This window comes from Calonectris borealis, chromosome 11 (assembly GCF_964195595.1).
Source record: "Calonectris borealis chromosome 11, bCalBor7.hap1.2, whole genome shotgun sequence".
NCBI classification, from domain to species: Eukaryota; Metazoa; Chordata; class Aves; order Procellariiformes; family Procellariidae; genus Calonectris; species Calonectris borealis.
Window position 1 is genome coordinate 23,079,510 of NC_134322.1, and position 27,942 is coordinate 23,107,451.

The 27,942-nt window shown below is 47.7% G+C and overlaps 1 long non-coding RNA gene across 2 annotated transcripts; it reads right to left on the reverse strand.

Moving 5' to 3' along the window:
* Positions 1-701: 701 nt before the first annotated feature.
* On the reverse strand, positions 702-27,942 carry LOC142086890 (uncharacterized). 2 transcript variants are annotated; one of them, XR_012675269.1, is made up of 3 exons: positions 27,813-27,942; positions 10,998-11,099; positions 702-1,296 (listed from the first exon to the last, which is right to left on the reverse strand). It is a non-coding gene; the product is annotated as an uncharacterized LOC142086890 (long non-coding RNA). The 2 variants fall into 2 exon arrangements; XR_012675270.1 differs by lacking the exon at positions 702-1,296 and adding an exon at positions 5,314-5,406.

Consider the following 27,942-nt stretch of genomic DNA (forward strand, 5'->3'; position numbering starts at 1 on the left):
TCTGGAAAGGGTGCAAACGTATGAAAGAAAAGAAGAGGCAGCAAAATCCCAGCACCACCCACTCCCCCAGCCTGCCAGGACCCCTGGCTACCTCAGCACTGCCTCCCTGAGCACGTTCCAAGGGAGGTGGCATGTCCCGAGGGTGCAAAGCAGCGTAGCCATGTCAGCTGCACCAGGGACGGCCAACCTCAGGCTCCAGAGCAGCGCCTGGGGTGGCGAGGCTGGCCAGGGGCTGCTGAGCTGACTCCCTGCTGCTAGCGGAAGCAGACCTGAAGGAGCCAGTCCCGAACCTCCCCTGTAGCCCCTTGGCTCTCCGACGCATGTGAAGTGTCTTGTGACTCTCATCCCATGAAGACGCGGTGTGTGGCTCACAGAGGCCAGCCTCTGCTATATTATATACATGTATTAAGAGTGGTTAAAAATGGGGCCTCAGAAATACCAGCAAGAGCATTTTGAAGTCCTGGCATAAAATAAAAGCCTCGATGCGCCTCTAATCTGCCCTGCTTCCTGTCTGTGGAACCCTCTTTGAAGTGCCTGCGCGTACGGCAATGCGTCAGTACAGCACAGCGAGCTCAGCTGAAACACCCGTGACCCCAGCTACCGCGTCCCCCCAGGACAACCGTGGGCTGCTGATACAGCGTGACTGCCCAAGCCAGTCTGGGGGCTGAATGCATGGCATGAAAGGCTTTGGTGGAAGAAATAGAAGGGTTAAAAGTAACACACCCTTTATCAGTGCCCTTCACTCTCGCAGACCTGCTCTCACAGTAGAAAGGGTTCGTTATGTTACTTGAATGGCTGAGCAGGACGTGAGAAAATACGGCCTTCACTCAAGGAAGGTGGTAAGTGCTCTGAGCCCAGAAATAGTGTCAGAAAGGGGTACATGGGGATGGGCAGCCAGCTGGAACAGCAAGGACAGTGAAAACATACTCCCTACACATGATATGGCAACCCTGACCCAATAGTTGGAAAGGAGTACAGGTACAATGATTAAAAAAAAAGAAAGTGGGCAAACTCACCTATTTGATGTTGAAGAGCAAGCAGAGGGAGGCAAGGAAACCACATTGCTCCATCAGCAGGGGGGAAATGATGTTCATCCACATTTTCTCCCAACCATATCACCAGAAGGAGTCCACCTGCAGAGCCAGTCCTGCCTTCACTCTCCACCCAGTTGGTCTTCCAGGTCCCAGTTGTGTCCCTTTCCTGACCAGGAAGAGGATGGAGGGGTCTCCCAACAGAGCTGAACATCTCAGCCAGCAGGAATGTCAGACGGATCTGGAGGACTTCTCAAAGACTGAACTAAAGGAAAACAACAGGGGAAAAAAAACCCCGAACATTCTTAGGCCAACCCATAAGAAAAGATTGTCAGGTTCCTTTGCTGAAACAAAAAAAAATCAAATCTAAAAACATTTTTCAGAGCCAACTGCACAGACTGGCCAACCCAAAAGAAAAATTGTTTGGTTTTGGTTTCAGAAGCTTTTGTGCAGTTAAAAAACTGTCAGCCAGCTAAATTTCTGAACAAAATGGCTCTTCAAAATGAAAACTTGAGCAATGTTTAAAAAAAAAAAAAGTCAGAAAGGACTGAAGCTCTAATCCCACACAAGTGCTGGGTGTTTTTCCCTAGCTGAAACGACCTGCTGAATTTGACCTGAGTTTTGCAAATAGTTTTGCTTGACCGCATATACATGGCTCAGTTCCAGTGACAAAGCACCTTCAGATTCACGTCCTTTCAGAGGAGCATCAACCCGTAGGGATACCCCAGCGCTCCCTAAGCCTCGAGAAACCCACTGTGGAGGTAGGTAGACACAATTTGAAATTCATGCTAGCATCTTTCGGCTTCCTTCTGGTGACTCAGTGTGCACCAGTGCCGAGCTGTGTCTCTCCTAGCAGTGCCTTCCCACCTCCACACCCATTATTTCATGGCAAGATGGGCAGTAAAGTCATTGGGGCTTCTGGGTTTGAGTGTTCAGGCTACGATTTATCATGAGCCTTTAGAAAGTGGAAAGTGAAGCAATTCTCCTTTCCAAAAAGCATTTATGCTCCCCCCTTGCACCCGTATGGGCTTGTTATGTTAAGGCTGCTCATAAAACCTGCTTGGACCAGCCCGACACTTAACCTTGGTTTCTGAAACGATGCTGAGCATAGTTTGTCTTTGTCCGTGCTTGGAGCGAGGCTGTGTTAGCACCAGTTCTGCAGCTCTTACTGCTGACAACCATTGTCCAAAATGGGTCTTTTCTTTGGTATGCAGCGGGGTTCTGATGGATGTAAAACTGCCCTGACCACTCATGTTTGTTTGCAAAGGCTTTCTAAAAGGAACTCCAGATGCTAGCCCAAACGTCTCATGCATTTTCCACTTCAGTTTAATTGTTGGTACTGCGGATCACTTCTCTTCATACAATGAGCTGCCGGTTCTGCCCTAGGATCAGCCACCTTTCAGAGCACAGGCAGCAGGAAGAGGTTTCTTTATGCAACATCTCTGGTGCGATTATCTTGCCCAAAAGATCCCATAGGCAATGGCGGAGAGACAGTACAGCAAATTCATCTACCACAAATTCACTTATGCCTGATGTGACAAGCCGATCAGAAAGCATGTGTGTCCTGTTAATGGCAAAGGTCTCTCTTAAATCGGTTAGGTATCTCTTCCCTTCCTGTTCCCAGCGTTTTTATTACTACAAACCATTAAAACATTGCCAAGATGGCCATGAATTAAAACACAAATTTTCTCAGCATGAAGCTCCAGTCCCATATGTTTGGCGATGCCCCAAAATGATCCGCTGTAACGCTTTCGCAGACGTCTACCTAGACCAGCCCTATACTCTCAGCCTCCTCCCGCACCTTTGGGGTGCATTCCCATCGCTCCCTGTCTGTCGAGAGGGGACTGACACAGAAATGCCTTGACAAGACGAGCAGGAGATTCCGGACCAGGATGGCTGGGATACAGTCTGCCCTGCTGAGAGCTGTAGGGATACTGCCCTGCGGAAAAGGGCTTCTAAGCACAGCTGAGAGGTGGCAGTGGCGTAGATCTCTGCCCGTTTATTTGGGTGGGGGTCAGTGCCCTCTGCGGCATGCCCACGGTCAGGGAGAAGGGGGAGCCCACCCTCCACCTGCACCTCCTCACCAAGCGGTCTGTCTAGACAATCCTTCCCACTGGGCCCTTCCATGCATGGAAGTATTCAGGAATTCCTCTTGGACTTAACTCTCTGTCATCCCCAAAATAGCATTCCTGTGCAGAGGAGCTTAGAAAGCGGAGTGCCGCAGATCAGCAATTAAGGGGCAAAGACAGACTGCAAAGGGAGTCATTGCAGGTCAGACCTGTGCTGCATCAGAGCTGCTCTGGGAGAAAGCCCTTACCAAGCTCCAGAGGGAACGGCAGCTCCTAAGTCAAACCCAAGTAATACGATGATCTTGTAGGGGGAAAGATTAATCATTATTGGCAGCCAAGAATGTGCAAGTCTAACAAAAGCCAAAGGTTTTTTTATTACGGTCCAACTGCAGCTGGGAAGACAACGTTAGCTAAGAATCATTAAACCTATCGCAAGAATAAATTTTCTTTAAACCAAACCGTAAAATGGGAGTAAAATCCTCTTAAGCCAGTGACAGCTCCTAATGGAACAGACATTATTATTTTTTTGCAAACCAAAAAAAAATTAATATAATTGCTTTAGATTATTTACTGAATAGATTAGGCTCCAAAATGGAAAATATTTACTCAAGCAAAACCTGCTTAATTTAATACCTGCCTCAATTAATTTTTAAGTTTGGGATTATAATTGGACAGAATAATGACATTTTCTGCTTGTACAAATAGGGATTTGTGAACCCTATTTGCCCAGAATTCAGGCAGGAGAAGAAGTATCGAGGAAAACCTTACCTTGCTAGCCCCCAGGTAACATCAGTGCTGCTGCACATGCCAGTAATGAGTTTGGCAGCTTATGGAAGCCTGCAAGAGAGAAGGTGAAGCCAAGGTCCCTTCTCACAGCTGGTCATTAAATTTCCTGAAATGTCTGACCAGGAGGTCACTACTGATATTATAAAATATGAAAAATATTACAAAAAAGTGGAAGTCATTTCCTTCGTGAATGTGGAGGCAGAACACCAAGTTAAGAGCAAGATGAACTTGCGCTTCATTTCTTCAGCCTGCAGGGGATATCTGCTGGCAGAGGGGGCTTTGATCTATCTGCCACATCTGGGATGGATGAAGAGAGTTCAACAGCTCCCTGCAAAGGTCTGTGAGTTTGCTCCTGAATAAAGACCTCAGCTGGATGCTCTGATTCCAAAGTTGAAACATGGGTAATCACTCCTTTTACACACCAACATGACTGGCTGGAGCTCTCTGTCTGAGAGCTGCTGACAGCGATCTTATTTAGTTACTGCTTTTAGGGCAAGCTTGGTGTACTCCTTCCTCAGTGCTCTTCCCTCTCTGCCAGAGAGCAGGAGATGCAGGAAGCGAGTGGAACACTGAGCTCCAGCATTCACCCTGGCTCTGTACACCCAGGTAGAAAAATAAACCTGAACGATCACCTCTCTGAGGCAGGCAGTGCAAGGAGAGAGCTGTGTCCTGTGGTCAAGAAGCTTTTTGCATAGCTGGACATCTTCTCCTCTAGGCCCTCCACTCCTGAGAAGTGCATCATCATCTACTTCTAATCTACAAGCCATTACTTCCCTTAGACCCAACTCCCAGGACCTCATGGCGGTTCTGCCTACTAGGAGCTTGGTAGGGTATGCACTGGTCATACAGTAAAGCAAATCTTTAAGTCAAGTCACACACTTCATAAAGCAAACTGTGTATATTCTGACAGAAAAAGCTTCAAAGTAAAAGCATGTAAGCACACCTGTCCTTCACAAAGCTTACCATCCTCTGCAGGTCAGGGTACACTGAAATTCTTGGAACAATACTTTGGACAATCTGCCTTCCTCATCCCTCAGTCCTTGGCTGCTCTCCCTTCCCTCTCTCCAGAGCATATGCTTAGATGCTCAGACCTTTCAGGCTCTAAAAAGTTACCTGATGCAGACACAGCCCCTGCACAGTGAAAGTGAGCCCCCTGAAAAAAGTCTGTCTCTATAGAAGTCGTCCACTGCCCAAGGGCTGGAAATCACTGCACTGTCTTCCTCCTCGCTTATCTTTTTTCTAAAAAACCCTCCTCAAGGCTGAACTAATATCTACAAACATGTTGAAATGCTCAGTAACTGCTATCACAACCACTCGCTAACCACGTCACTCGCATGATGCATGGTTTTCCTACAGATGAGGATTCCCAGAGCAGCTCCACACCCCGCTGGCATTGCTCAGGAGCAGGGGCCATCTCACCATTAGGTTCTGCCCTGGGAAGAAGAACGTGCCCGTTGGCTTGCAGCTGGTGGCCAGCTCTGATATCCTGCTCCTGTTTCCCCTGGTGTCAGAAGCACACCCTGCACAACAAGCGGGAAGAAGAGAAACATTTGATTAAAAAGCTTTCTGCCTGGAAGCAATTCTGATCCTGGCTTGACCGGCTCAGACTCAGCCCCAAGAGTGAACACTTCAGTGTATGTGTAAAGTCTTTTGGGGAGGAAGATGAGAAAGCATAAGGATTTTATTTGACATAGACCTTGCTGGCATGTCAGAGCTCTGTTGCTTGTGTTTTCAAGACAGGAACCTTGTTAACCGGTGCTGGTGAGCGCAGCAGGCTCTTGCAGGCTCTCCACCTGAGTTACTGGCGCAGGTCTGGTTGTATGTTGTGCAGAAGGGTCAGTGGGGACAAAAATGAGAGAGAGAGAAGTGGATTTAATATTGAAATCTTCCTTATTTTAAAGTGAAAATGTGGAAGGTCAGATGACAGCGGCAGAGAAGGTGAGGAGCATTTTAGACCCAAATAGCACTTAAATCCAGGTAAGAAACAGGAAGTCTGTGGCAACAGCAGAATCACAGAGTCCATCAGAAATAGCTGTTAATCACGAGTCGGGAGCAAGTGAAGTCCGGAGCTTGTCAGGAAATAACATGTCACTAGGATTATGGGCAAACCTTACAAGGTAGCTGTAATTCTGAAAGCCTGAGGAGTCAAATTGTGATCAAAGAGCCACGCAGGCACAAGAGGAAACAGCATGGAAACCAGAATCCTTCTCCTAAAGGCAAACAGAGGTGAATTACAGCACAACCAATCCTTCCCAAATCACCCCCGAGGTCCCAAAAGTAATTGATGGAGGACTGCACATGTGATGCTGACTGACAAGCCTGCAAGATTGTCTGTGGGAAAGGAACAAGAGGGGTAATTTTATTGTCATGTACCACAGGGGGGGTGTAAGTAAAATCACAGCATGAGAAAATGACAGTGTATCTGTCTTAGGTCATTTACATGCCCAGATAATCTGTGGGAGGAGAGCCAGAGTTGCTACATTCGAGAGAGGCAACACAACGGCAATGTGCCTGGGAAACAGAAGCTTACACAGAAGATTTGCAAGCCCTAAAACCAATCTCATGTTCACTGCTCCCAGAAACCAAAATGACCAGACTTAGTAATTTAGGCTTCCAAATGATTACGCTTTCCTCCCTCATTATAGGCTGTATAATGGTCTCATCTTGCTGAGCACGCTGCAAGAATGCTGCAGAGGGACAGTCCCACGCTCAGAAGTGTACGAACATCCCAAGGACACGCTTAGAGGCAACAAAGACACCGTATGCAGGTGAAGGAGCACCAACAGGCAGAAGGCAGATGCTGGGTAGCAGTTGCAGGCGTCAAGTATGTTGCTGTCGGTAGGCAGTGTAGCACAGTAGATTTAGGAGGGATCTGGAAGAAGGAGAAAATGCTTTGTTAGTGTTTACAGGTTGATCCTCCGCTGCAGAAGGAGTAACCTGGGAGAAACATGCAGTGGCATGTTGGAACTGGCATGGCTGGCAGACAGGCAGGACTCAGTATCTCTGCAGCGGAAGATTTTTATGAGATGGTTAGGTGGAGCAGGGGCAGAATAGGCCGTCTGCAGAAGACACACGCACTTCACAGCTCACGTGAGGGAGATGATTACAGGATCGGTGAGACACGCTCTGCAGGACCCTTTAACATTGCACTGCCAGAGGTTCCCAGTGAAAGTCCTGATGATAAGGGCGTGTGGTACTCTGCACAGAACTGGTAAGTGTGGCAGAAATCTGATTGCTCAGGAAACCTGGGCATCCCAAAGGGATTTCAGCTGGGTAGACAGGGAGGAGGAGTTGGATCTTAGAGATATTCTTCAGGAAGTACCGGCTAGTTTTCAGCAGAGCCCAGATATGGGTATTTAGAGAGAGGTCAAGTCAAAGAGAACCAAGGGATGAGTGGATGGTAAGAAAAAGACATCAAGAAAGGTAGCAGGGAAGAACAAACACAAGAAGATTTAAAACTCCGCTTTGATTGTGTTGAGCTGAAGCCAGTAGGTGGGTGTCCATGAAGTGCTGTCAGAAAGACAGACTGCGAATTAATTTGGACAGCGCAGTACAGGCTAGGAGGAAAGTGATCACCTGTGAGTCATCAGCAGGAGATTATATATGCAAAATTTGTAAATAAGGTCACCCAGAGAGGGAATGTGGAGGAGGAAAAGAGGAGGGCTGGGCGAATGGCCAAGGATGGAGCAGGTGAAATAGCCGGCAGTACTTGAAGATTGTCAAACAGGACAGGCACAGCCTTAGATACATCACTGAGGGGGCAACCCTGTCCTACTCTGTGAGCAGAGGGGAATAAACATACCTCCACCGGCTGATCTGTTCCTTGGGGGCAAATGTGTCAGTTACCGATAAGAAACCTAGAAAGGGTTCGGGAAACTGCTGGGTCCTGGTTCTCCGAGGGTGAATTTCTGCCTCAGTTTCCCTGGAATCGCCTGCGAGCGCAGGCCCAGACCTGGCTCTTGCAGCTGCAGAGACCTCCTCTGGAGGGTAGGGCTTCCCTGTGGAGAAGAGAAACCTTCCAGCGGTTAGGGGCCATATTCTCATTTGAGCTTTTGGCAGCTATATTGCAAGAAGAGGCAGTGAAGCCCTCCCAGCCCCCCCAGAGTCAGCTACAAAGTGACCACCAAACACAAAGAGAGGGCAAAACACCTTGTTGGTAGCCATAGGTTGGAAAAGACAATCACACAGCTGTAGCTGGCAGGGAGTTGTGCCAGGAAACTGAGCCTACCCAGCATTACTCAGCTGCTACCCAGGCGCTGGAAGAGACAGAGCTCATGTTTGTCATGTGCAGAGGCAGGAGCAGTGGGATCCTGAAAGTCACAATTGACCCTAGATTACACAGCCAGCTGGCCAGACGCCGCGTTTTGAAATCGCCCATTTACCTGAGAGCGCTGGCTGGAAAGCATAAGGCAGCACGCAGGGAACGTCCAGGTTAACTTGTCACTGGCAATGGCCTCTCATTTGTCAGGAAGGGATTCATCCAACTTACAGAGGGATGTGGGGTTTTTGCAGGTGTCAGGCAGTCACCCTGAGAGCTCAAGACAACAAAGAGATTCTGAAACAAAGAGGATCCATTTCTAGCTGCCGAGAGGCTCTTAGCAAGTCCAGCAAGCCCCGGAGTGAGGGGAAGTGAGGGCTGGAAGACACCAGTGGGACAACAGTTGCAAGAACAAAAGGGCTGTATTAAGAGGGCCTATTCTGGCACTTAAGTCAGGTTTAAGCAACTTTTCTGCTGCCTAATCTAAGGATAATAACGAGTCAGATGTCTTACAATCTGGCAATGCCTGGCCAGGTCAACGAAGAAGAGAAGGTGAGAAACTTAACCCTTAAGTAAATGGTCTAGACATTATTCTGTTTCTGTCTGAGTGTGCACGACAAAGGCAAACCGCTTTTAGGTTTAAGGTACACAAACCCTGATGGAAGCAAGATATTATATGGCCCTGATTCATAAATGAACCATGCCAAAAAGTGATTGTCTCCCTCCAGGCCTTACAAGCCAGTGAATGTAAACTTCTCAGAAAACGTCCTTCACTGACTGACAGGTACTCTGTGGTGGCGTGATGGGGTGAGCAGCGTTAACATCTCTTTCTGGTACAAACCCCGTAAGCAAAATAAAGTGAGCTGGTTCCAGGGGGTGAGTAGCAGAGGTTATCTGAAAGCCAGGCTCCATGAAGTGCAGAGTTAAGTCAGGACAAGGTGGCCTGGTCTCTCCTGCTTACCTGCCCCAGCAATTCGGAGATTTTTTTACACAGCTTCATTTACAAAGAGAATTGAGTTTGCAAAGCACAGTTTTGTGCAAATTTCCACTACAAGACTTCATCAGATCACTCCGGACTCTGAGACCGCTGTCTCTGCACAGTAATAGCCATTATCCCCAAGCTTTGTGTGTGTTTATGTCACCCTTCCATTTTCCCTTCAGATATGACAAGCAATTCTTAGAAAATATGTTATAAACTCTTCTGCTCTGGAGTTCTGTCACCTTTGATTGCACTCATTTGAGGCCAAGGATGTAGTTTCAAAGTAAATCAATAAACAACACTTAAAAGGGTCCTACAGACACAGGCTGGGTGCAGTACTGCAGCCCTCCTCTCTCCCTGGTTTCCTCTGCTTTGCTCCTCCAGCCTGAATCACTGTTTTAGACAGGATGAGTACAACCCAACCAAATAAATGGGCAAAATCCAAACAGCAAAACACTTTCCAAAGCCCTCAGTGCTGCTTTACAGTATGGGAGTACGGGCTAGGGCCTGCCTTGCAGTTGGACGGGCACCTCCAGTGTTCAGAAGTCCCTGTAGTCACCAAATCAGGATGACGGCTCGCCACAGCGCTGATCTGGGCTGGCAGGAGGGTCCCGCACACACATCAACAGGGATACACCTCATTGCCAGTCTGCTGTACCCATGGGTGGGCTGCAGCCAGGGTCTGCTGGTTCCTACAAATGGCCCTGGAAACGCCTGAGGAAACATCCCAACCCTAGTGAGGGATTGGAATGGCAAATCTGGAAAGCTTTGATTCATAGAATCATAGAATCATTAAGGCTGGAAAAGACCTCTAAGATCATTGAGTCCAACCGTCAATCCAACACCCCCATGCCCACTACGCCATGTCCCTAAGCGCCTCATCTACACGTCTTTTAAATACTTCCAGGGTCGGTGACTCCACCACTTCCCTGGGCAGCCTGTTCCAAGGCCTGACCACTCTTCCAGTAAAGAAATTTCTCCTAATGTCCAATCTAAACCTCCCTTGGCGCAACTTGAGGCCATTTCCTCTCGTCCTATCGCTTGTTACTTGGCAGAAGAGACCAACACCCACCTCGCTACAACCTCCTTTCAGGTAGTTGTAGAGCGTGATGAGGTCTCCCCTCAGCCTCCTCTTCTCCAGGCTAAACAACCCCAGTTCCCTCAGCCGCTCCTCATCAGACTTGTATGTCCCCTTCAGAAAGGGGCCATATGCCTCCTAGTCTTATTGAAGACATTTAGGGCCCCTCGGGGCTGTCACGCAGAGGGTAATACATCCAAGTAGAGCATATCTAGGGTAGATTTACTTGGGAACCCCAGGGGAGTACATATTTGCCCCTACCCCTCATTTACGCTCCCTGTGGCTACTCGTACTCCCCACCGCTCCAACAACCATACAGGCACAGGATCTGGTCCTTGGTAGCCTTCCAAGAAGCTAACAAGGTTGTACCTCCTCAAGCAGCTCCTCCAAGCTGAATCACGACAGACCCCACCCGTGCAATAGGGACTGCTGGCTAAACACTTCATTAAGGAGCGGCTGAGAGGTAGGTCCTGCTCTCCAGGATCAATGTGGCACACGGGGCAAGGGTAAACTACTGGAGAAACCCCTGACAGAAAGCCTACCTGAATGCAGTTGCAGAAGGATTTACAGAGCAAATTAACTCCACTGGTTGAATTATTTGGATTTGGGGTTTTTAATTTCAAAAATCTCCAAAGGCTGCGTAGGCACCCTGGTGATCCTGAGGCAGCATTGCTGACAACTCAGCCAGAGAAGGGGGCTGCTGCCTGCACACTATGAGAATATCCCCTTCACTCTGCCACCTAACAACTGTGGGTTTTTCTAACCCAGCTGCATTTTCAATTGACATCTCCGTTACCTGTTTCAGTGTGCTGATGGTTACATTGGTGTCTCTGTCTGGAGTTCCTTGGGCTGACTCAGGACATCTGCTTGTTCTTCCCAGCTCTGCTGCTTTCTGTCACTGTAAAGCAAAGCAAATTATTCAGGGTGGAAGTGAGCTCTTATTTGGTTGCCTTCATGTTTTGGTCTCTGTTCAGTGCCTGTGTACTCGCTTCCAAACCCAGCATTGTCTGTGCAGAGCCTGATTACGGGAATTTACACCTGCAAAATATACATCCTATATGCTCTTCACAAGCAGTTATATGGCACAGCTCTGGCCAAGATAGCTTTAAAAAAGCCTCCCACACAACCTACTGGCATGGTGAAGGTCCTCCTAGAGAGATGCGGGACAAGCAGCCCCCACATCTCCTGCACAACGGGCTTACTCAACCCCAGAGTACTGCAGGACCTTGCTCTAAGGAACATTTTCTTGGGATTCAGGGAGAGATCCTACAGACTCTGCTTTTTAGTGTGGTCTGTCCTCACTCCTCAGCATCTCCATGCTGGGTTCCTGAACCCTCCACATGTGTTCGCAGAGCTATTGCTCACTGCATGTGAGACTGGATGCCACGTTTGATCACAGAAGAGCTTTGAGATATCACAGCCTGGAAAGAAGGTTTCTCTGAGCTGAACTGAGTGACACAACTGCCAGCGGCCATGCCCATGACCTCCCTGCACGTTCACATCCTCCCCTGCTTAGCACCAGGCAACTCAGCTGCACACAACATTTTGGTGCCTCAGTCTCTTCTCTGTGCTCCTAATGCAGGGTTCCCTGCCCCTCATTCAGGCAAACCCCAAATTCAGAAAGGCCGAATTCTTCCCAGTTTCCACTCAAAGCAGCACCTTGTCCCCGTACACCCCTGCGGAGTAAGAGGAACCCATCACACCCTGTCCAGATTTGCTGAGCCCAGTTATGTGGCCCCAGTGCTACACTTCCTACCACAGCCCGTTTTCCCACTGCCACAGGGACCACCTTCTGCTCTAGGTGCCTGCAGTGCTGAGCACCTTCAGGGATGCTCAACCATAGGGTAATTAATTAACACAAGTGATCACTTATATCATCTGCAACTTGAACGCAACTCTTATCGAGTCAGTGTTGGAGATGCACTCTTTCAGGGCGTAGCTACAGCGCCTAGGGCTTGAGACCTTTGCACACTCCCTCTCTCCAGCTGTTAAGAGAGTCAGGTGTTGTCATTCCTAGAAGGTGAATAAATTATTATTGCAAATTAGTCCGATGAAGTGGCTTTTATTAGAAAGCCAGACACAAAGGGAGCTTGCTGATTGGCTACCAGTGATGTCATACCCGGCACAGCACTCAAACGCAGAGATACGCATTTTCTTGTCTACATTTTGTGTATAATTTTCATTTTCTACTGGCAATAAAGCCTCCAGCAGAGCCTTTCATGCCGTGAGTGTGGTGGGGGGTCTGTACTTCTCAAGTGGCTAATGAAAGCAGAGTGGCCTTTGTTCCTCTGTCTTGCAATGAACCTAAGGCTAACAGTTTTCACCCAAAAAGGCACTGTGTTTTATTGCTCTATTACAAACCCCACTGCTCAATTTTCTTAGGTGGGGAACAGAGAAATTGGCATTTTTGGCTTGCATGTACCTAAAATCATTCTGATCACAGAGATTTTGCTATTTACAAGCTGAAGCTTAAAGTGCAGATAAAGTAACAGCCTGACCTTCAGCAAAAGGCAAGAATGGGGTTTTGGAAACAGCCAGGCAGCAAACTCCCAAGAAATTATTTATTTTGCAAGTTTCACATCTTGGTTTTTCCTCTGCAAAGCCACTGTGAAACTGTCAGTGAGCTCTGTCAGTGAGGCAGACTCGGTGACCAGCACACTGCGGTTATCATTTCTCTTCCCTAACTGAATGTCCTATCAAACTTACGAAATTTGCCTAGCAAATGTTCCAGCTTTAATCATTTCTGGATGCACACTGGCATGCTGGTACAGCTCGAACACCAGAACCCTGTGCGGACAGCAAGCACGAAAGCACCACTTGCCTCACTGAACTGGAATGAACTTTCAAATGCAAGCAGCTATGCGAAGCATGCTTCTCCAGGCTGTGGTCAGCTCTGCAGCTCCCTCAAGCAATGCTACTGCAGTTCTGGGCTCCAGCCCCTGCTGAATACGGACAGGGGCAGAGTGCAAGGTTTTACATACCTGCTCCTTCCTCCCTCCGTTACGTACCGCTGAGGTGTAAATTTTGCCAGGAAGGCCAAATGCAACATTTCCAGCACTGGCAACAAGCTCCTGCTTGTGCTGTACAAACACTGCGCTCTCCTCTAACAGACACAGCACAAATCCTGAGCTGACCTGCACCGCTTGCCTACTCCCCTTTGATTATGGCTCTGAAGTCATTTGTCCTGCAAGGGCAGAAAACGAAACACATCTATCATTTGGAAGATGCGGCACGTCCTGGAAACCCCCAGACAGTTGCAGTGATGAAATTGGACACTGAAGACTGCCGGAGAGCTCAAGCATAGTTAGATTTGCTGTTCCCAGTCCTGGGGTCATGACTCTCGGCAACATCATCAGCTCCACTTTCTTCCAGGTGGCTTGAAGTTGGAAATCATTGTCTCTTATTGCCTGAAGATTTGCTGAGCTGCCTGCCCTTTGTGGATAACAGCAGCTGCCCTTAGACTCCTAGATGTTGGATCTGAGGCTTTTGAAGTCCTGAGGGTGAAGGTGCAAAGGACAGGCATCCAGGAAAGAGAGCGCCTGACTGTGAATCAGAGTTGAAAAAGAATATGAAGGCAGAAATCCTAGGAGAGGATGCTGTCTGGCTGAGACACATGGTCAGCATCAGCAAAAAGGGTACTGGCTCTCAGGTTTAAGACCTGGAACAGATTCAAATCACCCCTTTTAGATCTGACCTCCCTTCCTGTTTGAGGAAGACGATTAAGAAGGGAGGGAGCCATGAATCTTGGATCCAGTCCCTGCTTTGCGTGGCTTGGCCTAACATCCCTCTTTGCTTTTACCACTCCATGTGTAGAATGAAGGGTTATTAAAAGCATCAGAGGAATCTCAAGTAAAACATTTTTATTGTTTTTAAGAGCTTTGTTACAGCATCTCTGGAGTTCTGGCTTGGACCACCACAGACCAGAGCCAGGAAGGTCAGAGCAGCCTTTGGATATTGAATTACCATTCAGAACCGTATCAAATTCCAAAATTGCAACTGCTGGCCAAAAAAAGAAGCCACTGTAGAACAGAACACACCCATGCAGACGGTGCAGACATCAAAATGATCATGCTGGGCCTAACTCTGCTTCCTTTCCTCACACAGAGTAACACCCTTGCTGCCATCTTTGATTTCAGCAGCGTTACCTTCCCATATGAAGCAGCCAGGCTCTAGAGGAGAACACGGTCCCACCTACTTATCACTTGCCTTACAATGACAGTCCCTGTATCGTTTGGCTTTTTAATGAAGTTGGAGTTTGATGTATCAGTCAGCTCTTCCCTTTCACTTGAGGACAGTATTAGAATCACGTCTGGATTATAATACGCAGTAAGCTGTTCTGGGGTGATATGAATCAAAGCCCTGAAAGTGGGACTCCATTTAATTAATCGTGGCTGACAGATGAAGGTATTGATCGTAGATTGAGAGGTTCAGGATTGGCCCGGGGGATAATTATTGCAGGGTACACTGTGTTAGGGTGATATTTTTAAATTTCTAGCGATGTGGGAGGGAAGCAGGGAGGAAATAAGTGAATAATTGCAGCTAATTAGAACTTGTGTGTGCATCCCAAATTAATTTGTTTGAATAATCAACCACCAACAGCAGTCTGATCCAAAAGGAAAAGGAAACAACTGCCCAGAGAGATCTAGATTGCTCCCATAAATTCTTCAGTCCCGTGACTGGGACAAATGTTTTACAGAACCGAGGCCCTAAATACAGAAGGGGAAACAAACAAGATTATTGAGTGGAAACACTTGCTTTTGCCTAAGATGTACGATAAATAAAAGGGGCTAGGGAAGCTGAAGGATGGCGGATGATGCTCTTGCCTTAACCGTCTTCCTATCCGTTCGCCACAGGCCGCCTCCCGCCGGACTCCCGGCAGCCGGCCCGCCACCGCCTCCACAGGTGGGACATCAAACCCGCCAACGGGGAGATACGGGGTGGCTGCAGGGGGATCAGACATGCAACTGCTGTCGCTGCAGGGATAATAAAAGGTATCTAGGCTAGCAGAGAGGGCAGATGGAGGCAAAGCTGCAGCTAGCAATCTGTGTGCACACACCGACCAACGCACTGCTCCCTGTCCACGGGATCCCCATAATCTCCCAAGGCAGACCTGCTGTTACAAACACTCTCATCACTAACGCAGCGGGGGCAGCTAAGCAGAGAGAGTGAATGATCTAGCAGGGGGTTAATAAAAGGACTGATGCAGAACAAAAAAGCCTGTCAGTCGCCATAAGATGTGCTCTCCACCCCTTCCACCCCCCAGGAAATTAAAAATTGTAGCCTGTGGTGTACACTGGTTTCTCAGCAGGACTGGATGGGGCAATGGGATGTGGAAGGGTAGGATGGGAAGGGGAAAGTTGGGAGTCAAATGTTTGTCCCAGCTGTTGTTTCTGATGCGATGTATCAAGCGCTGTTATTCTAAAGGACCAGGTCTCTCCAAACCTGACGAGACCAAGCCACGTTTCTGTGTGCTGTCGCCAGCAGCTCCTCCTGGAGAGAGTCCACTAGATCCTGCCAGGCTGGAGGAGCAGGCTGCTCTGCCCGACCCCACGGAAGTCCACACTAGCATGTTTCCATGGAAATGGGAAGAGAACAAACGCCTGTGACATGATACACCTTTTCCGATGTAGATTTGGACCATTTCTAACATCCCTTCCTACTGACAACCTTCGGGACTGGATATTTTGCAGGCACAACCAAAACAGAACAAGAAGGGGAAAAAAATATCTGATCGTATGAAACAAAACCCACCATCCTTTCTGGTGAGCAGCAGCTGAACTCGAAAGCACGTTAATCCACCAAAAAACACTCTTCAGGGCAAAGAGACCTCCGCACTAAATATAATCTGGTAATTCACAGGCTCCTTGTTTCTCACAAGCGGAGAGTGATGATCTGTTCCCTCCCCTCTTCAGGCTGTTTCGCGTTAAGTTTCCAGCACCATTTTTCCCCCTCCAAAGGAATGAAATCTCTCAGCTCGGAGGTGAATCCCCCGCTGCCTGTTTTCTGCCTGTTATTGTCTGCTTTGCCCGGTGCATTGTCTGCAGGCTCCGAAGGCAGCTCGGCAGGCAGGCAGGAGCTGCCAGGCTGCGCAGCGCAGGCCCGCAGCGCCCTCTCCCGCAGGCCAGCCAGACTCGGACCGTCCGGCGCCGCACAGCCGGACGAGGCCGGCTGTGCCACTGCGAGCACCGGGGCACGTACGGCCAGGCACCCAGCTTGCTTTCGGGGTGCTGCCCTGCCCACCAGGCCAGCAGTCCCAGCCTCCCGCCAGGTATGGGGGCGGCCAGGCATCGCCCAGTGTACGGAGCTGGCCTTTCACAGGGGCTAATCCTGGCAGCACCCGAAATAGCAGTAACTTCCATGCACCTTGAGCCAAGGCCAGTGGGGTTTTGGCAAGCAGAGGCAGAAATCTTCGCCTGCCTACTGCTTTCTATCAACTGTTGGGCACTTCAGATAAAGGCAAGCTCTGTTCACGGAGGCTTTGCTGGGGGCCCAAGTTTGGCATCCACCAGAGGAGTGTGGAGTAAAGTAATTATCCCTCTCTTGGACGCCGGTCTCTGCTCGTCACCTAAGGTCTGACTGCATATCGCAGTGTACTGAGCAGCCGGAATAACTCACCAGTCTGTTCTTGTACCATCATCGTGGAAGATTTATAAAGCCTCTCTCAGCAGCTGGCTCCTGTCTCATGCTGCCCTGGGTGCCCTGCTCCAGGCATCTCCGTGCCCACACTGCAGACCAACCTGCCCCGGGACCTTACCCTCAACCCATCGGCGCAGGAGCATCACATGCTTTAGGAGATGAAATAGGAGAAATCTTTTGCAGAGCCAAAGGCAAAGTGATGACAAGTTTTGTTTCTGTAGGGAGTTTGCCTGGTTTGCTTGGGATTATTATCATTTTAAAGGACAAGTTACTGCTCCTAGTGCTGCAAGCCAAGGCTATGAATGAAGGAGCTTCATGAATACAGATATGTTGCACAGACAGAATAAATAGAGCTCATCTACAGCTGTCATTTTACTTTCCCAGTGGGTGAAAACGAGGTGTCCCACCCCCAGGAGATCCAGAAAGGGCTCCAGCCCCTTCATTGGACACAAAGAGGAGGCTGGACATTGAACACTGCCTGAGATGCCAGGCTTGGCTGAGTGCTTCCATGCTGTCAGGAGAGCGATGTGTTGGAGAAGTTAGCCCTCCTCCACAGGGAACACGACTCCCAGGAAGCAAAGTGCTCCTGGCTGCCATGAAAACACTTGGAAAGTGGAAACACTTCTGCCCTTCCTCAGCGCAGGGGACTGCAGGAGGCCCCCAGCATCACAGCCAGTCAGGTCCCAGACCCAGCTATACTCACAGGACATTCAGCACCATACTATAGTTGCTGGAATAAAGTCAGCAAAATAAATTACAAATTAAATAAAAGGGGGTTTTGATTGACCAGAACATTTCATTTGCCCCAAAAGAAAATGAGAAGCCCAGGGCTCTCTATGAGCAAGAAGCAGCAGCACTGTGCCGTGTCCCAGCCCTGCTCTCCCCAGTGTGGGCACTCACAGCACCTGGCCAGACGTGCCCTCAGGCCCTACCCAGGCTCATGTGCCAGCACCTGCTGCTGGAAAATGGTTTTTCGTAATATTCCTTCCTGTGACATTCATCTCAGACAGCAAAAATAAACATCGCACCTCCTGCATCATGTTATATGTTCTTACGGATCTGTCCTGTTGCTCTCCCAGTGCAGCCAAGCCGTCCCCAGCAACACCAACCTTGTTTTGCACAGCACCGGAACTCAGCTGGTTTGGTACCACAGGAATTTTCTCCGGGCCTCGGAAGACTGTTCCTTCTTTCCCCGCCGTTGTGAAAACTCTTGTGCGTGCTGTGTGGGAGGCTAGATGTGGGTGAGTGCAAGCCAGTCTTGTGATGACAGGAGGTTGGCTTACGCGGGGTTGCAATGGGGCTGAGAGTCTGTTCCACGCTCTACGGCAGGCTGGTAGGCCTACGTTCCTCCTGCGTGCTGCTGAGCAAGCCCCAGGAGACCGCGTATTTCACTGTCCTCCAAGTCTCGTTCGTCTTACACTTCCAGTGAGTGTATGTATTTGTGGTTTCAGTGAAATACATGACTCTACTGCTAGGCTGTATGAGCAAGCATTTATTTGCTCAACAGATTCTGCTGGCTTCCAAGTGCACGATTTATCCTCAAAAAACGGTCTAACACTGACAGGATCTCCTGGTGACAGTTCCAGGTGGTCTTTTGTGTACTGGTGATAGGAGGTTCTGGTTCTTCTTAGCACTTTTCCCCTTTGTCTTAGTTCTACCACCAGTGCTGGCTGTGGTAACACTGAGAGCATCAGCTTCAGAGCATGTAGATACCAAAAAGTCAGTAAATTCCCCTTTTGGTGCTCTAGGCTGAGAAACAGGTCAAGTCCATATTGCCCAAAAGAGACACCGGCAAGGTCCACATGCCCCTGACTCTATCACTCAACGTATACACGCACCCTGACATCAAACATTGTGCCATGCTGCCATGTCCAGCTGTGACAGTCCCAAAGCTCCCCCTATATTTGGTTTGTCTCCTGCAGCTGTGTTTAAGAGAGCCGTGGTCATCCCAGCTGCTGGACTGGCACTATCATGGCATTAACTTCAGGAAGGCGATGATGACCCCATCCTGACAGAGCTCTCCTAGCTGAACCATCGCCAGTGCACCCACCTTCTCAGTCACTTTGATCTGGATAGGCTCCAAAACCGTCTCTTCCACGGCTGCCCACAGCTCCCCTCCCGAGCACAGACCAGCTGTTATTCCATCAAAGAAGTGAATCCCAGTAACGTGAGGACACTTGCAGAGCCCCAGCTTTTCAGGTATTGAATTTACAGTTTATATCTCCAGGGTGACATTGCAGATGAAAAACAAAATGCACAGAACTGACAAAAGGAAACTTAAAAAAAGTATTTTCTGCTTTAGGTAGCTGAAGAGATGAACAGATCTAGATTCACTGGACTTAGGTCAATCTTGTCTGAGATACACAGGTCCTTTTCCTTGCTGTGTCCTTCCGACTCTTCCCCCTTCTCAAGAACACCTTATCAGTCTTCTGCCATGCAGCTCCTGGGTCAGTCTTTTCAGGGGGCTGCACTATCTTATTTGTTTAAGTATTTGTGGGCAGTAAATGGGACTTCTCTGGTGCCCCTCAGTCTTGACAGAGTAGCAAATATTCGCAACTGTAAATCTGTCTTGCACAGTTTCCTCCTAACTGCACCCGAAGTGGGCACACAGTTTGGTTGATGCTCTCTTTTTCTGCGTTTTCTTTTACTTGGAATAAAGATCTCATTTTACTGTTGCCTTGCTGTATTTATGATCTGCAAGGCTGCTCAGGGCCCCAACTGTGTACATTTGTGTCCTTCTCTTGTCATATAAATATAAGCTGCAGCATGCCGTTTCAGCAAAATAAGCCAAAGGCATTTTGGGGGCCCTAACAGTAGCATTTTACAACTGCTCCTTGGGGATTTGATCTCCTTCCTCTTAGAAGACCTTCTGTCCTTGAAATACAGTTTGAACTTTTCACATGAGATCACAATTGCTAAGCATTCCTGTGCTATTTAGAGGTATCGTTGCTCTGTTGATAGTGGTGAGGTGAACAGGAAAGCCCTTGCTCTCCTGCACTCCATTTACTGGCAACAGGTGACACCGTCACCTCTCCGTTCGTATCACTGTACTGTGCACTGAGGGATAAGACGGGCTGTGGCCAGGTGCATCACGTTGACGAAAATGTCTCCGTAACAGTTGTCTCTTTGGTAGAGCTAACTAAAGGTTTGCAAATATTTGTAAGGTTTTGAAGAAGTCTGGAGTAACGGTCTCTGAACTGGCTTATTATCAGCGGGTAGGCAGCACACACCTTTCCAGGGCCAAGTCCCGACCTCAGGAAGCAGCAGGTGTCTGCCGCATGCTCTTACATCAAACTAGAATTTCATTTTAGGTTTATTCCCCCAGCTCTTGTTAGCAGACTAATGAGTTTGTGATTATGATCTGCCACAGCTTCTGTCTTGAAGACATCCCTGCACCTGTCTGCAGAATCATTGGGTACTACACCGACTCCTGCGCGTCCTATTAACGTGGCTTGCTGCGGCACTGATATACTGAATAATCTGAATGGGAAATCCTTCCCTTGGGGTGAAGGATAGCATCACTTCCCTCATTTTACAAAAAGGTCAAGGGGAAAATTCCTGAAGGCTTCTGCTGGCCTGGGAAATGAACCTAAACCCCCGCTCAGAGGGATTCAAGTTTAGCTCCTGTTTATAGCGTTTGCTGAACAGGACGTGCAGCAGCAGCCAGCCCTGTCTGAAGCAGGGCAGAACCTTGTCCTGTCTCTCCCCGGTACTCTCATACGTGCTACCCATGAGCAGCACGGGGCTCACAACTGCTGCTCGCTGCCCCGCGAGGCAAAAGTTGCTATTCCAGTTGAAACGTTGAAGGCTGATGGGAATCTGGCAGTCCATGTTTAAACCGTACTAGAGTGCCAGCTGGGAGGTGGGTGGAAATTAATCTTTTGTCAAATAGTTAAACTCCATTTACTCCAAATTAATTAATTCACAAAGAACATATCCCTTCATGGATTTCACAGTTGAAAACAAAGCCAGTCTCGCCTCCCCCTACATTATCTGTCAGTCGCACCACAAAGAACAGAAGAGCTCACTCAGTTGTTACTCATGATCAAATCATGGTGGAAAAAAGAAAAGCCCCTGCCTTGGCTTTCAATTTACCTGAGATTCTGAGCTGCCCCACGTCTATTTTTCTACAGTTACACTTGAACATTTGGTGCTGCCTTTTGTTTGGAGCTGATCTACAGGGCCGTGACCCCAGCCTTCAGGGAGCAGCCAGAAGCCCCACCTCAGGCTCATTTGCCCAGCAGTCAAGGCACAACCCAGTTCTATTTTCAGACTGAATTTACCTCAGTTTGTATTAAATGCCAGGTGTCTGTTTGATATCTCTGCCGCGGTGGCAACTCTCAGATCACATTTGGTTTCCCATGGACAAGATCCAAGGAGTGATGGATGGCTGGACGGGTGCCCAGCTGAAAGCTCAAGAGCCTAACAGCCAGAAGGATCTCAGCACCTGTGTCTCCAGCTGAACCCGACAGAGACAGTAGGATGCCACTGAAAACCCAGACTGTCCTCGGGCTCCTGCTCCTCATCTGGTAGCACGGCCTCAGTCAGACTCATCTACTTTGATAATCACTACCAGGTGCTTAGTGCATAGCTGTGCCTTTTCCCAGTTCAGTGTCCTGTGCAGCTGCCCAGACCTGTCTTTCTCACCTTCGGCTGCCAGCTAAGTGCTAAATCGGCAGCAGCCTCCAAAGAGTTATCAGCTCCTTTCCCGTAAGGGAGCTCTGTTTGGGAAAGGTTTCCTCACACACCTCCTTCTTTGGCATCTCAGGACTTCGCTTGAAGTAAAAACCATGCTCAGTAACAGCTCTCTCCAGAGCAGAACATAAGACAGTCACGGCACATCAGACTACAGACCCACGCAGACCGTTATCTCATCTCTGACAGCAGTGAGTAGTGTGATGTCTGGGAAAGAGAGACCAAGCCATCATTCACTGGTCACCCTCTAGACACAGAGGACTTCGTAGACTGCTCTAGAGCATCTCTGCTCAAGGCTGAAGCATTCCTGTTTATTCAATTTCTCCTGGTACAGAAGCTGGTCCAGATCGACAATCATCCCTGTTGCTCTCTTTTTTATACTATATAGTTTTTGAGGTTGATGGGCAACCAAAACTGCTCTTGTAAGCCTGTGTTTGGCTAAAACGAGTGTTCTGTCAAAGAGGGTTTAGCAGATTACTTTCTCAGGAGCAAGTCACTGAAAAGTCTAAGCGTTTCCTTCAGAGACAAATGACCTCCTCTAGACAGCAGATGGAGTAGTCACTCGCTGTTGAGGTCTTCTTCTGCATGCATGATGTTTCAGCTAGAGGCAAAGTGGGGAAGAATAAAGTGACATGATGATCTGTCTTGGCCACTATTAAGGAGGGAAATTTCACCGCAGTCATTTCTGAAATCCAGAAAGCAACAGAGGTAGAGAAGGATCAGTTTGCTTTCTTCTATACTTCTGTAAAGATGAAGGAGGAAGAGTCTTTCTCAGTATGTCCATCATGGAGAGGCTTTCAGTGCCTTCTCTCTTCTCTTTAGCCCATTTGGCTACCAGATCTCATTTTCCAGAGCACTACGTTGTGGGCCATCAGTGCTATGGACAGAACAGCCATTTCTACAAGAGAGACGTGCTTTGCTCTCAGGCAGTGAGAACAACCACCCAACCACCCAAATTGGCCTGAAGATACCGCAGGAAAGCATGCATTCCTGCAGCATTAACGAAGCATAATCTCTGAGCTCATAAAATGAAGATGGCATAAATTACACACAGACTTTCAAAAGTCTCTGGAGCCTGATCTGGCTGGTCACTCATACGACCACAAAGCAATTTCCCTGGGAATCTATCTGGTTTTCAGTAGCTACCTCTCCTTGTCATATACATTGCCTAGCCTAGAGGCAATACATCCTCACAAGACTTACAGGTGCCGCAAAACGACAAAGGAAAAAGGGAATTTCACACTTAACAGAGCCTCAGCAATATCTATATGCTCACATAAGTAAAAACCGACCTCAAATTTTGTTCTGGATTTCTGTGATTTCCAGTGTTTTATAGTTTTATTTCCAGAGCGTAAGATATTTTCTCTGAAACCTTGTTCAGACCCTTCCCCATACAGTCCGTTTACCACCCCCTTGCTTCTCCACTTCCTCTTTGGTTTATAAAACATTTTCTGGGTGTTCTGCCTGCGTATCACTTTTCTCAGCCACATTTCTTCCGGAGAAGTTTCTACTTATCTGCTCATTGCCTCTTTGTGGAAGAGGTTAGAGACCTCTTCCGCCAATAAAGACAAATCTGGTTCCAAGTGCGGTCACAATTACTACTACTGGCTTCATTTTATACTCCATGCCTTGCACCTCCTGTCATTCACACAGGAGGAAAATACCAGGGACAACTTTGTCAAAGCAAGTTCTATGGCTAAAACCTCTGTAGACGGATCTATGAAGACAGCTTTGCTAGGCACCACTATTTATGAATTGTGTTGGTTAATATATGACGTGGGGATGCATGCGAGTAGTTTACAATATGAACTATGAAATACACAAATTGTTTTGGCAGTCTCACTGGTGAAATTCTGAAACAACTGCCTCTCAGTAGACCAATACACAAATTTATTGCAAAATCTGATTTGGGGCTTCAGTTAGCATGTTAAAATATGCCTAGCTTACAATATTGCATAAGGCACACCCTATCAGTCAGCAGATCAGCCATCCGTGAGAAAGCAGAACCATACGCCTGATAGCTATAGCCTTGAGTTCCTGTTCTCTGCGTCGTAGCACAGCCCGCGCTCGCCTTACTGGAAGGTGCTAACAAAGAGGCGGGGCTCAGGAGGGTGGAGCAGTTCTGATTAAGCAGACTGTGCGGTAACGGCCCAGCCAGGGACACGCTGTAAGGCAGGATCTATGAGGATGAGCAGCACGTAGCTGATGGAGCCATCACCTTACGTTGTCCCCACCCAAGGCAATTCTTCCACAGTTGTGTGTATGGTTGGAATGGCAAAATGGCAGCCGAGCCAGTGGGAGAGAACCGCTCCCCAAAAAGACATATTCTGTGCCCAAGATCCAGACTGTGGCTATTCCAGCCATGCATGTGATACACACTGAATAAGAAACAGAAAAAAAAGCTGTTTTCATACAACAATACCACTAAGAGTGTATTTTTGCTGGTAAAACTGTGTGGCTCTCAGCCAGAGATTACGCCTCTTCCCTCCCTCGTGCTCGCAGAAATCTGACGTAAGGCTATGCTGCCCATCGGCAAAATACCCTCAACAGGCCCTCACGTAGGGCGCCGCAAGCACGCACACCTAAAGGACAGCACATACTGTGGCTTCTCTATCCTAGTCTCTCCAGGCCCACCTAAATCTTTCTTCCACAGTCTTCTGCCACGCAAGGGCTTCAATTACAGCCTGAAGGGCTGCAAACCAAGGGCTTCTCAGAGATCCGGCTTTTAGAAGTTTTCTTGAATGGTAACAGAAGTAAGTGTCACACTTCTGACATATAATTTTGCTGATGGGGTTGTTCTACACCAATTTGTTAGTTTGAGGTATATGCTGATGAGGTAGCGATGACATTTTAGCAACACCCTTTGTATCAGAGTAGTGAGGTCAGATTTGATAGACACCAAACATTTCAAAGCACATTCACTACCAATGACACCAGCACTGCTGTTAATGTGAATGGAAATTATAATCTATATAATAAGGAATCCAAAGCATATATTACGAGATGCAATCCACATAACACTCACCAATGAGTATGAATATTGGATGGATTTAGGGGACTAAAGAATATTTTGAGAGTTTTGTTTTCAGAGTTCCTTTCCAGAGATAAGATTGGGCATCTGTCATTCATCTTCTATCTTGCCAAAGAAGTTGTGAATACAGAAAAGTGCTTAAAGCATTGCTCTGTCCATATGCACTGCTCACATGAGATATAGAGCCATCCCTTCTTCTGGACGGTATATAACGCCACCTGTAATACATCTAATAATTCTCACGTGACTGTTTACAGGGCCAAACCTGACAGATAAATAGGGGTTTAGCTGGCCTGTTGTTCCGCAGCTCTCAGGACCTAACAGTGTTGCAGTTGGTGCAGCTGCGCTTAGAGTCCCACAGGGGCAAGAATGGAAATGCCTTCAAGACATCTTCTTGCCAAAGTTTTCTCACTTCTTTCTTGATGGTAATTTCCTAACCTGTCTTCTTCCCACAAAGTTTTTAGTTCTTCCATTTCGGTTGGTCTGAACCATTTGCTCCAGAAACAAGGCGATTGTTGCTGAGCTCAGGCAGTCACTGCCATGAACTCTAATTGCTCAGGGTGTTCACCAGCACACGTGGTGGCTCATGCTTGCTCCAGTTCCTGCATATTCTGCTGAAAGTCAGGCTCATCACCACAGGGCGTGAGCGATCAGCACTGCAAAATCCAGCAACTTGGCTCAAATTGAAAGAAATGCATAATTTTGGATCTGGATGTTCCCAGCTCCAGCCCTGGTGTCTCAGCCAAGACGGAAGCCATTCCACCCCCCACTGCTGAGTTCTCAAAAAAATTGATGATGGCGAGGCCTCCACGGAAGGCAGCTTTATAATCATGAGGCAGGGTGGGAGGGAAAAGGGATTCTCTGCGCAGAAACACTCACTTCTGCAACAGCAAATCTCTCTAATGTGGTGGTTCAGATTCTGCAGAACATCCAAACAACTGGCATCTGACAGCTTCATGCTAGGCGTTTCTTCCAAACTCTAATTCTGGGTACAGACTATGCTGATACTAATTAAGTAATTTAAAGTGGGACTTGCATCTTTCCTGTGCAATGCTACTTCTGAAACACTGCGCTACCAATGAGTGTTTTGCAACTGCCAAGACATGAAAGTGTGTTTGTTATTAACACATCACTATATAATTAGGGGACTTAGCAGGGGGCTGGGTATTCACATGTTCTTTTTCCTCTGTCGCTGACAGTGCTAGATGAAAGTCTCTAGATATCCCGTTAGGTGACAAGTGAAAATGAGTTCTGCGGCAAAAACTAAGCAATTTGGCACAATTTAGTAGAGAGATGGCATTTTCTGCTCAAAAAGGGCCCAGAACTGGAACAGCAGGAGGTGTTACAGATCAAGATCGAGATGCGCTGGCCAAGCTGAGTGGGCGTCTTACAGAGCAGAGCAGCAGTGGGTGCTGGAGTCCAGGATTGAGATATGTTGGCAGAGCTCAGATGGGGAACGTTGCCCAGTTTCTGAGAACAACACAGAGTCTGTATTTTAATTAGAGTTCCTCTGCTCATCTGCATGGCTCAGCACAAACCTTCATCTTCTGAATTTTCCAGACCTTTATTAGGATCCATCCAAAAGGTCTACTTTCCACTTTTTCCTACTCCTCCCTGAGAGAAGACATGCCAGCAGCGACCACTCACACCCACGTATTCTGCTGTTGGCTCTCATTAAATGTCACGGGTCAAGCATCAGAAAGATACGCACTAATTTCATGTATACAGACTGATATATGGTTCCCACTGTAAAGAGTTTCCAATTCAGATTAAACAAGGCCTGTAATCAAAGACAGGAGGCTGTGGTATTTCAGGGAGAGGTCTGATAGCAGAGAAGGCATGACACGTAGACGAGTGAGTTGGACACACAAAACCTGAATAATTGACTTCACGAAGCCTGAGGAACACAGAGAGAAGCAGTAATGCGATGGGAGCGTTGGATAGGACAGGAGGCAACAGGATTGCAAGCATCTGCAATGCAAATCCTGCCCTGAGTACTGCCTAATGTTTATTAGGTACAGCTAAAGATTTGATCCCAGGCATTACAGATACGCATGACCGATCCCAGCAACAATAAAGGAACTCAGTTTGAGAAAAACTCCTCCCCTTTCCCCATTGTGCACAGGCTTACAGTTTAAGCTGGCCAAAGTAGGTCAAAAGGAATGAGTTCATTTGAATATGTAAATTCAACTTAACAAGGAGTAAAGACAATTGCTTCAAGCCTGTCAGTTCAAACTAAAACAGGTCTTCATAGCTCCTTTGGGAACTGGAAGCTTTGGCTTTCACCCCTCCCTGCTATTTCCTCCCCTTGCCCATCTTCATCCCATTTCCTTTCACCTCCTGCCTAATAAGCATCAGGCAAACCCCCCATTTCTCAAAACCGAGCCTGTGTTCAGTAAAGCAAACTCAGTAAGGTCATTAAAAAGCTCGCGCATAAAGGTTTGTGAGCTCTGAGTGGCTGCTGAGAGCATGTTCTACGTGTGCAACCCTCCACAGCTAATTTTCAAACAAGCAAGAAAACGCACCTTTTGTCTGCCTCCTGCAGACAAAGTCTTTTTTCCTCTTTTTGCTTTTTTTTGCTAAAGGGAACAAGTTCCGTTTCCAATAACTGAAGACTGATTAAATCCGCTGTCCCTCTACCACCCCGCCAGTCACAAGCAGCTCACACCATGAAACAGTGTCAGGAAAAGGATTTCTTATACAAAGAACTTCATATAACCAGGGAGAAGAAACAAAGGAAAATTGTTGACATTAAGTCTTGATTTAATTCTTTCCGTTCTAAAATCCACTAACTCTTACCTTTCTTTTCCAGCGCTTTTAATAAAAGTATTCCAGCAAAAATCAGCGTGTGATATCTTTGAAATAACACACAGCACTGAACCAGAAGTAATCAGCTTGATATTTCCGTAATTAAACAGGTATTTAATTAATACCTTTTACTCAGCCTGAGTCAACTCCTATGAATCCAACAGTCCCTCTCCATTACCTCTAACTAAAATTTGTGGGGCACTGGGTTGCTCAAGAGAAGGAGATAAGGAGCCAAATTTCAGTTCTCAGCTGACAGTTTCACCTCTAATTTGGCTGTTTGAGGCAAATCTAGATCTGCAGTGGCTTAAAAGAAATGTCGACCAAGAAATTGCTGTTTAGCTCTGTAACTGAACAGCTTCTCTGAGAGAACCTCTTTTCTTTTCCTAAACCTTTTATTTTTGTTGGCAGGAATGAAGATCATAAAACAAATCTTTCAATTACCTTTGCAGTCTCATTCAAGTCCACTGACAAAACTGCTCATGGAGATTGAACACCAGCAGTTTACGGAGACCAAACAGCAGTGGTTCCTCCGGAGCAGCTTCGATTTTGTTGATGTGGAAATTGTACCTGT